Below are 6111 nucleotides of genomic sequence, written 5' to 3' on the forward strand. Positions count from 1 at the left end.
CTACATGCTTTTCAGAGTGGCCCATATCCAACTTCACCACATGTGACCATTTTGTTTTTATCTATTTATGATAGAAACATGTCTGTTAAGCAACCTTGGATCAGTAAACTGATAATCACATAAATATGACGATTAATTCACACATTCTCTGTTTTATTTATTTTTATCTGTTTTCTATTTGTTCTTAACTGTTTTCTTACAGTTCGAGCTCGAACTCATAGAACACGATCAGCACGAGATCCAATGCCCAAAATCATTGATCACGGGGTCCAATGTCCCCACACACTAAGTGCGTGCGACCTGAGCACAATATATGGTCTAGTTTTGAGTCATCGTTTTGACCCGAACAGCGTCCAAGCGGAGGATGACTTGGTTCGGGGTGCGTGAAACAATGTTAGACAACCATCCGTGAGCTTGACCGATCCCGTGGCTATCTCGAGGACCACTCAGTCCTCTTGGGACCCATTAGTTCAATAGGATCTGCCCCCTGGCTCTCACGAGCTCGTGTAGCATTAATTTCAATTTTGATCATCTAAATTCACGGTGAGCATGAGCGGAATCTAGGCCGAACGCGAACCTACTGGGATCCACCTGATGTAATTTGTATTTATTTGAGAGTACATTGTAAGGATTTTATTTGTATATTCATTCTTGTAATGATCCCAGTTAGCTAGCGAGAGGTTCGAGTGTCGGACCAATCGGGTCGGTCTACTTCCCCACAGATAAGTAAGCTCAATGTTTCGTCATTTCGGCCCGCACGGGAAATCAACCATTATGGTCTAATGAACCATAGTGTGAGGATGGCGAGCTGAATCCTCGATGCGTGGGCCTACTCCTCTCCCGAACTTTTAGTCCGAGTTGATCGCTTCTCAATGAATTTACGGTGTCAAACCTAGTAAAACGAGCGTAACCTAATTCATGCGAAAAACAAACTAAAAAACAGCAAGCTTTAGACAAAATAGAATACCAATAAGGCGTGCGAGATATAGGCTCGTACATAACAGAATCTCCGAACTCGGAACTCCTAGTTCTGGAAGACCGTATGCCTTAGCAAGCTAGGTATATTCCTTAACCCTAGACTCGGACAACTCACCAGTCCTAAACTTTAGGATCGTAAACAGGTAGCGACGACTCCTTCTCACGCGCGTCCGTCCCGCATCCCTAGGGAATATGGATACCCCAAGCTGTGCGATCGTCCGCACGCATGTGGGCCTCGATAAGATGAAATTCGGGTCCTTACAAAGACAAAAAAAATCACATAAAAAAAGAAAAAAGAAAAAGAAAGAAAATTTTACGGTGGGGTGGTGGTGGAGGAATGTTGTTTAGCCGAAATGCTTCGCCGCTGGCATAGAGTCCCATTTAGCTGGTTGGCTCTTTGGATAGATTCATTTGAAAGATGACGATGATGATATTAACGTGGACCAATTTATGTGGTTCGACATTTATTTTTAAAAAAAGATTTTGGACTCGAGTTTTAAAAATGAAGAAAATTTTATAATTGAGAGAGTTTTACTTCTTATTGTGCAGACATGACTTGAGCTATAGATTGGTCCGAATTCTTCCAATTTTCATATATACCACAAATACACCGAGAAAAAAAAAAGAGGACAAAGACGAAAGATGGTATTTTCATTGTAATATATAAGAAAAGATATAATTATATATATTGCTTTTTTATTAAAAACTTTTCTGGTGAAATAAGGGATTTCTATTTCACTAACAAAAAGAAAGTTAAAATACCCAAAAATAAATTATCTGTATTTGTAATTTACTAAAATTAATAAAAAAATTTAAAAGATGCTCTTATGCTAGTCGCGCCCAAACTTTTTGTCCGCCTATTATTAACAACAGCCTCACAAGTACAACCGTAAATGTCTCTCGTTCAATATTATATTATTTTATAACAATAATAATAATGATGATGATGATAATAATAATATAATGTCATGTATATCTTAATCAAGATTCTCTTACTCATCGTCCTTTCATTTTTCTATCTAATATTATTATTGTTATTATAGAAAATATATTTTGATAAAAAATTCAAAATATTACTGCAAAAGAAATTGCTAGATTAAATTAGGGTACCATGGAATTTCACCTTTGAAGGACTAATACCTTGGGGTCGCTTGATCATACAAAAAATCACAGCAGCTAGTGCAATACGAAAAACTTCTAAATGATTTTACTTCACAATAATATGGTGAGAAAGAGTCAATAATATTACTACTATTAAAACTAATTATGACAATTACTTAAATAATTAATATTCATTTTCACATTTGTTGTAATTTGCTTGGTACTTATTCACGTTATATTCATGAAGTAAAATGAATGAAGAATTTCTTGCATAGTACCTATGGGGAGAGCTTGAAAGGTCTAGAATACGAATTTATATGCCGCCTCTAATATTGAAGGAGTGACGACAAGATTCCTCGTGATTAAGAACTAATCTACTATCATGCATGACTGATGACATTAATAAGAAAAACGAAAGGAAAGAAACACGAGAATTCAATTAAAAACTTATGAATGAATAGAAATTAGTTTCAGACAATTGGTGGAAGAAATCTCATTTTTTAAGTGATAGATCTTGAAGGAAATATTAATGAGGCCTTGAAAATGTGGGAATTTGCTCACGAAAAGAATCCTCGTATTATAAGATGCTTTGTGAGGATCCCAAAAATGACATAATTGGTGGCTACTCAAATCACCTCGGAAATCACTCCCTCAATGACCGTACGCATCATCTCTTGCCATTTTATATATATAATAAAAATATATAAATTATATCATTTTTTAAAAGGAATTAAGATGTAAAAGAAAAAGAATTCAGGATTTTATCCCAATATTTTTCCCTAATTTTTTGTTTTTGTTTTTTTGTATTTTGCAAATGACCTAATTCCCTTCACCGCTTTACATATTTGCCTTGTGCAATAAATGGTAACCAATGTTTCTTGAACGCATCCACAAATATTGACAGTGAAGGCTTCTCGAAGCACCAAAAATTAGGGAGAGATTGTCGTTTTCGTTGAATGAATATCCGACCAGATGTTGTTCCTTCCCGATCCACGTGTATTTTGTATCATGGAACGCAAACTATACAAAAACAGAGATGAAGAGCATGTGTATCTAAAATAAGATTAATTTGGCTTCCCATTTCTAAAGAATTTCACCAAGAAAATGTATGTGAGGTGTAATTCAAACACATGGACATATTATACACCAAAAGGCCTAAATTTAGGAATATGTGTTGTCCGGGTGTCCTTGACTTTTTGTTTTAATTTCTGTTCTCTGTTTTTCTTTTTTTTTTATCGGCTTAAATTTTACGGTGAGATTTAATTTGATATGAAAATTACGTGTAGGAAAAAGAAAAAGAAAAAAAAGAAAGAAGAGAGAGACAAAAAGGTTAACTTTCACATGGGATGGGGGGGGGGGGGGGGGGGGGGGGGGGGGGGGGGGGGGGGGGGTTGCATGTGATGTGAATGTACATTACACCGTTATGTCATGTGGATTAACCCTTTCATTCATCTGGCACCAGCTAAGTTCCCTCCCCTCCCCTCCATCCCCATTATTTTTCTATTTTCATCTCTCTCCCTCGATCTCAAATATTTGCGATACATCAAAAACTATTATTATCCCATTTTAATTACTCAACCACTTCATCGGCAAGTCTCGTTCGATATTACGGGTTTACGTGTATTGCATTGAGTCATCCGTCTAGTTTTTTTGCATTCAATCTGCTTCATCTGAAACGGCATGCAAAGGTTTAATACAAAATGATGCAATTCATCCGAAGGATCTGGAATGCGATACCTCCAATGTCATAAAGAACACCCTGTAGATATGCCGTGGAATATGAAAGTGCATACCTATGTTTTTCTTTCTATCGAAATGACTATATATATATGTATGTATGTATGTGTATGAAAATTCATTACGGTTTTAACCTTAACGGAACGATTACTCACATTACTGAATAATGGATCTCCTCGTATATTAGGTAAAGTAAAGCTATTTTTTTTTTTTGAACTTCCTCAACATTACAATTCATCATCATGTGCTCAAATGATACATATACAATAAAGCATTATTCCCCCAAGTACAATTAAGATTGGCGGCTCATTAAGGGGAAGCATGTGCCAAAGAGAGTTTTCACTTTAATGATTATTAATTTTATTTTTTTCTTTTATATAATTTAGGAAAATAATAATGAAAAAAGATCTAAGAGGGAACAGCAAACGTGGTGAAAATTTGCTACTTACACAACGTATATATACCCATCATTAGAACATGGAAGCATGTGAGATTCCTCCCAACCCCAATAACAATATATATGAGTCATATTAAAAGCCATTGCCACCCTAGTCTGATATATATATATATATATATATATAACTAAAAACAAATAAATAAATAAATAAATATATATATATATTTATATATATATATACACACGAGATTCGTTCAGATGGTAAAGGAGTCTGCTCGATCGGTTTTCTTCGATGGCTGACACGAGGACGGGAAATTAGGCCGTGAACCGCAACTTAATTTGTTGGTATGCGATGCATGCAGTCATACTTTTCCCATTTAACTACTACCTCCAAGAGAGAAACGAGAAAAATGGGAACTGAATTAACATTTTTTTTCTTTTTTAGGTAGGAGATTTATAGACATTTTTCCTATAATAAGGGAGGGCATGTAGGCCTAGTACAAGAAAAATAAATAAAGCTAAATAAAGAAGTACATAAATCCCACTAATAAGGATCGAAATGGATTCGGGCGGCGTCTTGTGTTATTGCACCAAGACAACTTCCTCAATTAGAACATTTTTAATTATGAGATAAGTTCAATTTCCACGCGCAACGGCACAAATGAATTTTTGATAGACCTCTTATCGCTCAACTTTTCTCGAGCATTTCTCTTCTATTTAGTAATAGAATTGCCAAACCAAGTGAAGAGATACACATAATATATATTATATAGATAATTCGAGCGCCACGAGTGTACTATGTTTTTTGTTTGGAAATTTGCATTAGTTAAAAGAATGGTAGCTAGCGGGCAATTAGCGTAACACCCAACGGAGAACGGGTACCGGTAGATTCACTTTTTCCTTACACTTCTTGATTCAGAATACGTTACAGAAAAACCATTTGGAACGAAATGCCCATAGCCCGACCACCCCAAATGGCAAGATAATCATTGAACTGGAAGCGAACCACACGGAACAAGACGAGTTTCAAACTAACGTTCGGTTTGGACACAATCTATAAAACTGAAAACCAACCTTGCCTCATTACAATGCAAAGAGACCTCGATCATATGGAGGTGCATTACAAGCTGTAATATTGAAAATAGATAGATTCGAAAGGTCAAATTTACGTGGGGGCATTTTATTCAAGTTGGTCCCCAAGAAGAAGAGGGGAGAGGGGCCCGCAATGGCAGTAAAGAGGAAGTTTCAAGTTTTTGCGGGTGTGTGGGCGGTGGGGTATATTGAAAAAATAAAAACAAAACAAAATACTCTCAATCTCATTCATGTCCAATTCCTTTTTGGTTTTTTTTTTAAGGCTACTGTGGGTTTACTCGCCATGTCCCACACTTTGTGATTTGAGACACCGATGGGGATAGATAACGTAACAGGATAAGATTTTTCTTCCAACAACATAGAAAAAAAGGGGAAAAAGACGATGTCCTCATTGATTACTCACTCGGGGCTACTTCATTCCATCACTTGATTGATAGCTAACAGCCCCCTTTAAACATAATTTTCCGGGAAAATCCTGTGTTCGAATGCTGAAGAATAAGTTCTACTCGGACCCGTCGGGTCTTTCTGGTTTTAATAAGCCGCCTGGTAAAGGGTTTCAGTTCTGCAGGACTCCGAAGCAAAAGGGAAATTCATAATAAGTGTACTGTTTACCTGATCATAAAACTGAAATTGTGTTCGTCAGTGACCCACCGATCCCCACTGGTGAAGATTCCCAGAAATGTCTCATTGTTTTAATGAGAACGGAGTGAATGCACTGCAACAGGTACCACTCACCATAACCAATTTATGGTCATGCGCTTGAAGCAGCTCCATCGGACACGAGAGCTCGCCCAAGATCACAAGAA

This window comes from Punica granatum, chromosome 8 (assembly GCF_007655135.1).
Source record: "Punica granatum isolate Tunisia-2019 chromosome 8, ASM765513v2, whole genome shotgun sequence".
NCBI lineage: Eukaryota > Viridiplantae > Streptophyta > Magnoliopsida > Myrtales > Lythraceae > Punica > Punica granatum.